A 7,548-nucleotide genomic window follows, 5' to 3' on the forward strand; every position below is an offset into this window, starting at 1 on the left:
TCCAATAAAATCAACCTTTAGTCCTTTCTTTGTTTTTTTTTTTGCCCTCTCCCCAAAAGTAAATGCATTTAAAATTTTGTGTTCTACATCAAGGATAAATGTTTTGAAGCCACTAATGAACTGTGGGGTTGTTCTTCCTTAAATGTTTGATTGCAGTTTTCCAAATTTGTATGTAAGTGTTAGAGACTCATAATCAGGACAGAATGTTTTTTTCCTCTCATACTGCAAAGCCCATGGTGTGTGACCTGGGCCAAATCTGACATTGCTGTCTTTTTCTAACATAGCTTTGGATTTCAAGTACAGGTATTCTTCTTTGAACTTGATACACCTTGAATTTTCCTCATGATTACAGGTCCAAAAGCCTAGAATTTCTCAATTTCAGGCACAACCTTTACTGGTTTGCACTTCTAGCAGACCTGCTTAAAGGAGGTATTTAATTGTGTTTTAGCCTCTCAGTGGCAATTTCCTTCTCTGCTACACAGGGCTGTGAGGTGAAATTCATTCACATTTGTAGAAGATTTTAAAAGCACCCTCCCAATCTCTTGTTGATCTATATCCTTATTTACCCCTAATCAAGCAAAACTCATGTCTTACAAGTACATAACTTGTTAGAGACAGTATTTTGAATGTGTAAAGCCAAACTAAAGGCTAAATTTTGCTCTGAGTTATAGGAACAAGGTTTTCTGTGAATAAGAGGAGAATTTAGCTCTGTAATGCTAGCATTTGTTTTGTCAAATAGCACTTTTTTTTATACTGAAACCCTACGCACACAATGATTTTAGTCCTGTCATTTGAAAAGGCCAGTAAAATCATTGCAGAAATGTAATGTAATGAATATCAGTTGAAAGTTTACTGTAGTAATCTTGTTAGCACTGAAGTACTGAATCTAGAGAGGGCTCCCTAGAGAACTCATTTAGTAAGTTGCTTCAGATTTATTGTTTGACCAACAAATCCCAATGGCAAAGCTCTCTCTAGCATTTTGTTATTAATGGTAAAACGAAGGTTTTTCCTTGCATTTTTATCCTTGGGTAAAATTCTCATATTCTTTCCTTTAGTTAAAAATAGTAATGCTTTTTCTTATGCTACTGTCTAGAAGCTACAAGAGAGGGGAAAAAAAAATGTGCTTCTCCTGAATTTTCTTTGCCTTTAAATTATTATCCTTTTAAAAACATAAAAGCCTTTTCTATATTTGCTTAGTTGAAGACAACTAACAGTAATGAAAGAGACCCATTAGACGCAGCTCACCCATTTAAATGCCAAGGAAAAATAGTCTCCTGAAGTGTGTTTTCTATTGTCTCTATGCAGGTCAATACCAGGCTTAGCAGCTGTGCTTTATTTGAGAGATTCCTTCTCACCCAATCTCACTTGCAGAAAGCTTTTGCTGTTAAATATCTGAGATTAAATAACTTAGATTTTATTTTGCCTGCTTTCTTTATGCTGAATGTATGATGGTTAAATAGGCCAGCCTTTTTAGTAAAAACACACTGGAACTTCCGAGAAAGCATCAGCATTTTTCAGTTTTGCCTGAGGACAGCAAAAAAGGCACCTCTGCGTTCAAAGATGGATTGTATGCTCTAGGATTAAATACAGACACCAACAGTATTCAGTGCTCACCAGAGAGGGACATAGAGAAATAGTAACCTCAGTGATTTCTTTTTCTCATCATCTCTTTAAGATACATATCATAATCCATGTATTGTATCTACAAGAGTGCAATTTGCTGTATGTGTCTGTCTCTAGAAACCTATACCTCCAGATGACCCCTTCCTTTTTTCTTTTCTCTTTTTTCTTCTCTTGTCTTCCTTTAAACTACTTAGGATTCATTTGGCTGCTCAGGTGAGCTAAAACACAAACACTTCCATTTTCTGAATACGTCACATAAACCTCTTTCTATTCTATTGGTGGTGTTACTGTTTCCTCACATAGGTCATATGACTTATTTTCTTAGCATGTTTTTAACTATTTCTTCTTTGCAATGTATTATTACTCATAAAAGTGATCTTGGGGGAGCAAAGTCACAAACCTCACAGGACGGGCTTTCAATGTGGCTCAATGTTACACACTTTTTTTCTGTCCCTTTATAAATGTGCGCAAGTGCATTTTGCCATATATGTCCTGTCATAATAAATATGAGGTATGTGTGTGCTAGATAAAATATTGTGCCCTTATTATGAAACACAAAATCATACAGTAAGTGTTCAGACCACTGGATCCTGATATTTTGGTTGCAGAATGATTGGCTGTTGTAATCTATACTAATGTGCTATGTGTTTCACATAATTGCAGGTTCTCTGAAATGTTGATACAAGCCTGAACAGAAAGTGTTTTGTGTAACTTTGTGGTGAAAAGGAGGAACCACACTGACATAATCAGAGCTGATTTTGATACATTGAGATGACAACTGTATCATTTGCATCTCCACATTTTTCAAGATTGCACAATATTCTACAGTATGACCAGTACAATCGTATTTTCTGTTTTTGTTCTGTAATGATAATTCTTGCATCTTTGCAATAATTTCTGTAGTCTTTGTGCTGTGTGTTTAACAGTTTTTCCTGTAAATTTTCTGAATTATGCTTTCGGTAATGTCACAGAACTGAACTCAGTATTAAGGAGTTCAATATTTGCCATCCTTTACCATGACAAGGCAGCTGTTCTCTCTTTAATAGAACTTGTTTATCCAGGAAGCAGATGTGTCATGTACTTTATTATTCAGAATTTGATTTCCATGACAAATGGGTTTGCATTATCACTACTGGGAACTTTAATACATATTTAGTAGAAAGATTGCTTGATGATTTGTTCACCTTCTTCTTGAAAATCAGTTCAATAAATCCTGCAGGACTTACTTGTGATGATGTTAGCATAGTTTTTGTATTGATGATGACAAACATGTGAGAGAGGGGTTTTCCTGGTTTTGCTGCTTTAGTGTAGAAAACTACAATGTTAGCAAAGGGCGTTAATCATTGACATCTTTGTAAGTCTGATTTTGGAACCTTCTGTTTATGTGGGTCCTGTTCTTTCCTCAATGTGAAAGGTATGCTCAGTTCTTGAAACTCAAAAGGAAATTAGCCTTGGACCTATTTACTTAAGCAGAGATTTTTACCAACAAATAAATACAAACATGAGCTCTGATCAGGAGCTAACAAATTTTACAGTGCTCTACTCCACTTTTCTTGGCTGGATTGCTGGTTCATTCTCAGGCAATCAGTAATTCTGGAGGAATAGCCTTTTTGCACCATTGTGCTTAGTCTGGATCTAAAATACCAAGTTCTTAACCCAGAGTTCTTAGTAGTCATCTCCACTCACCACTCAGTACATGCTTTGAGCTCTCTCTGTACTAATGTCCCATCCAAAACCATCCTTGTTACTCCAAACCATTGCAGTTCTTTTACCATGAATGCAAATTAATTTATCCCATCTAGCTGCAAATAATTCTTATGTAATAAAAACATAATCTCTTCTATCTTGAATTATGAATCTTTCCAAAACTCTCAGCATTCAGTTAAGTTGGACAATGCATATAATTTTGATTAAAATCCTGTGTATTGGACTAAAAGTTTAGGCCTACCTCACTGAAATATTTTCACAAATGAGGTTCTGAGGGGCTAAGCCTCCTATCTGAGAAGTACTATAATTATTTAGGCACTTTGCCGCTCTTGAAGGGCTTACCTCAAGTGTGCCATCAAGTCAGCTGTCAGATTGTATTTTTATTGCTTAGTACTTCTCTTATGTGCTGTAATGTCTCTCAATATTTTCTCTCAGTATTTCACTGTACAGTCTTTCTGATCCCTTTACAATACAGTTGCAGGAGGTGTCTGTGTTGGGCAGGGTCTAGTACAGTTTTCCTTAAGTAGAACATGGGCAGATTCCTATTTACTTTGATCATTCACTATTTACTTTCAGTATTCAGACACAGAAGGCTATATACTCAGTAGTCATCACAGTAACTTTTCTACTTCTTATCATCAGCAGTTAGCTGCTCTTACAAGTCATAGTTGCATGTTTAAACTATTTGGTAATCTTGTTGTGAGACTTCTCTCTGTAATTAGTGTATTGGTGTTGCTACCCTTTCCTCAGCAGGTTGCTCTGTTTATTGACTGAACATTTAAACTACACAGGAATATAATTCTAAAGATACTTAACCAGAACAGAAGCAAAAATAGAATTACAAATAATGTTTTTTTTAGGAAATAACATACAAAACAATTTCAAAGATATTTGGTAGAGGTTTACATGGTAACCAGCAAACCTGTATATTTAGCTTTTGAAAGATCTATATGTTTTAAAATGTTGTAGATTTGCAACCCCTATTAACAAGCTGTGGAATGTGTACATTCTCATCCTCTTATTCTGAAGTGCTACAACTATTTGTGAAAGGTTACATATCATATCCTATTTGTCAATACTGGAAAGATATTCATTAAAAATAATCTGCGGAATGCAGGAAATGAGAAAATCCTGTTTGAGTGCATCTAAAGTAGTATGTTGGGTTGCATTGGGTTTTCACTCTAACAGCACCTGGAAAAGAAACATTTTTTGAAGGAATTCAATAAGGACATGTAGTTAAAGAAGTCTTATTTTACATATGAATCAACAAATGACAGAATTGTTGTTAATTAAAGGAATTGAAATCTTCCTAAGCTGGAGTCCCTTTTGGTTTCCTGAACCATTAAATGATGCAGGTGTTGGTTGTGAGCTTGGCCGACCCTTTTGCCACATAACTGGTACACTTATTTTTTTGCTTTCGCTTGAAATGAAAAAAGTATTTTGAGCCATCACTTCTTGGTTTGAACTTTATGCCAGGATAAGCAAACAGTGCTACTGAAAGGAGCAGTTTTTCTATTTTCCTCAGTCCCTCCTGGTTCACTCCCATACCTTCTTTTCTGCTGACATGGCTGTTTTCATGGCCAAGCATTGACCCAGTTCAGGGAATTGATCTGAGTTACAATTAACCAGGGAAAAACCAGTAAGTAAATGAATAAAGGTTAATTGTGACCCAGATCAAACAACCCCCTTATCCTTTTCATTACACAGATAAATGCATGCGCATGCTGGTGCCACGGACAGAGATGTAAGGGAGCCTGACAGGCAGCATGATTGCTTCTCTCAGCAGCAGTGCTGAGATGTCAGCTTATGACATTAATGCATTAACACACCACCTCTGAGGGATTTGTTTCAGTTTCTGTCACAGCCTTGAGGGATTTGATATGCCTTCTCCCTTGGGCTGTTTATATTGCTAAAATGTTTTATTTTGCAGAAAGTATATCTATAAGTAGGTATAAATGGGGCTGTTACCTTGCTCCTCTAGGAAGGATGTTATAAAGCGATAGTAATCTGCATCAATTAGCATGTAAAAATGAAAGTTGAAAGAGGGGTGGGGGAAGATATTAAATCCCTACACTTTTTTTGGTTGACAAAGAGAAAGTGAAACTGTTAATGGTTCTAGTAAGCAAAAGACTGCACCATGAGCTTCACCCTCTATCAAACAATTGTTGTAGTAAACATTTTTCTCATGTGTGGGATTCTTTGGGCCTTGATGTATTTTAACTGGCAGCATTCTCTACTTCTGCTTGTTTGTGTTCACCCTTGCACAGCCCATTGTGCAGTGCTGACACCAGTACTTGTGTGGGCATTCAGTGAACCAGATCAGAGAACTGATCCAGTTAAAAAATAACCCACACAAGAAAACCCATCAGCTGGACCAGTTTCCCATTTTGATTTACTCTCTCTACAAAAATAGTGAAGCTGACACAGCTCAGGGTGTAGTTACTGTCTGAGATGCCATGATTGCTGAAACAGTTATATTTGGACTACGTCCTATGTTAGAAAGACTTAGTTTCCTCAGTAGGTTAATGTATCTCACTTTCCACGTGGTGACCCGTCTAACTATGGTAGATCTCTTCCTGGCTTTATTAGCATGAACATTAGTGAAAACATATCAATTATCTAATAACTCCTACCAAGCTGCTGAATTCAGGGCAGGATAAATTTAGAGCAGTTAAACTATCTAAGACTCGGATTTGCCAGTGTTGGACTGCACCTCCTACAGCTCCAGCACTTCAAGAATCCCAGTTTCACCCAGCATCCAGACTGCAGGATGTACATGCTGCCTTTTGTTTGCTCAGTGTGTAATTTGCTTTGCAGGCTGCATCCTGCACCATTTGCAGGATGGTCTCAATTAGATTGCTGAATAATTCAACATGGTTTTTGTCTGCACATTCCCCAAATGCTTCAGCATGTACTTAATATATCCCTCTGTTAAGGGAAGATTTCTGGTCTGATTTTCTTCATGTAGGGCAATTCTGTTCCAGTAAAGGCAAAAGTCACCTCAAAACTTCTCTCATGGGTCTCTTTGAGATAGTAATGGCCTTCTCATCTGAAGGAGCACAGACTCCTTTCCATCTCTATCTGCATTAGCTTTGAGGAAGTCAGGTAATCACAGCCTCCCAACAAAGTTTAACTGTTGGTATTCTTTCAAGCTGTAACTTCATAGTCTAGCAAAATGTATCTCTATTGCTTTGATCTTTAGCGTATGCCACTATCCCATTTTATCTGATGGATAATTACTCTACTAGACCTGCTACAAAGCTTTCCTACCATTTCTCTCCTTTCCTGACATAAGGCTTGGGTAATACATTCAGACAGTTAATCTAAGGTGAAAACCAAAAAGTTTTAAATAAACTATAAAATAATGTCACGTCAGTAAACAGGTTTCATACTATCCTCTGATGGTTATTCATTGATATCTACAATGCACCTCTACAACCCTTAGTCTCTCTCTGCTTTTGTCTAGACCAGAGTATCACCAGGATGTTCACATTCCTTGATAGCATCTCTCTTGCTTACTTGTAGAAAAGTCTTTGGTTAATTTTGGTAGCCAAAGTAATCACGCACAATGTGTGTGAAAAATAATGATTATTAGTGTGAGTTATTTGGGATTTTTTTTTTCTGAAAAAATGTTTGTCAGAATGTTCTGGTCTCATCCACTGCACTGTAGCTTACTAGAATCCTCCCAGTTTGAGATTTAGTGCTTAGCAATGGCCTTGAATGGTAATGAATTTCTGATTAAGGATTTTTTTATTTTTATTTTTTTAAATACATAATAATATATAATAATGAATATATAACTATGTGGAACATTCACCTCTTCTGGAGGGTAGTTAAGCCCAAGCTTTGTTTTTCATTGTTTAATGCTTACCTTGTGGTAGTGTGAGTCCTAGGCCTCCTCCCCATAGTGTTAGGGTTCATACAGACACAAGGCAAGAAGACTTTCCATGTCAAAAGGAGTAAATGTCTTGTACAACTGTAAATCAATATACCACATACAGTTATTAATGAGTGAAACGACACAGCAGTGACAACATTAGTCAAAGGAGCTGGCTATGGTCTCAGCATGTCAGGCACTTCGTATTTGTCAGGCATGAAACAGAGCATTGAAATACTTCTATTTTATAATTTTTGTAGTCTCAGTTTATTTTGCATTGAGAACTGAATCCGTTCTGAGGTGTTCTGGTGATGATACTAGGAAAAGTTAGTAAAACAGTG

Source organism: Pseudopipra pipra, chromosome 1 (assembly GCF_036250125.1).
Source record: "Pseudopipra pipra isolate bDixPip1 chromosome 1, bDixPip1.hap1, whole genome shotgun sequence".
Classification (NCBI taxonomy): Eukaryota; Metazoa; Chordata; class Aves; order Passeriformes; family Pipridae; genus Pseudopipra; species Pseudopipra pipra.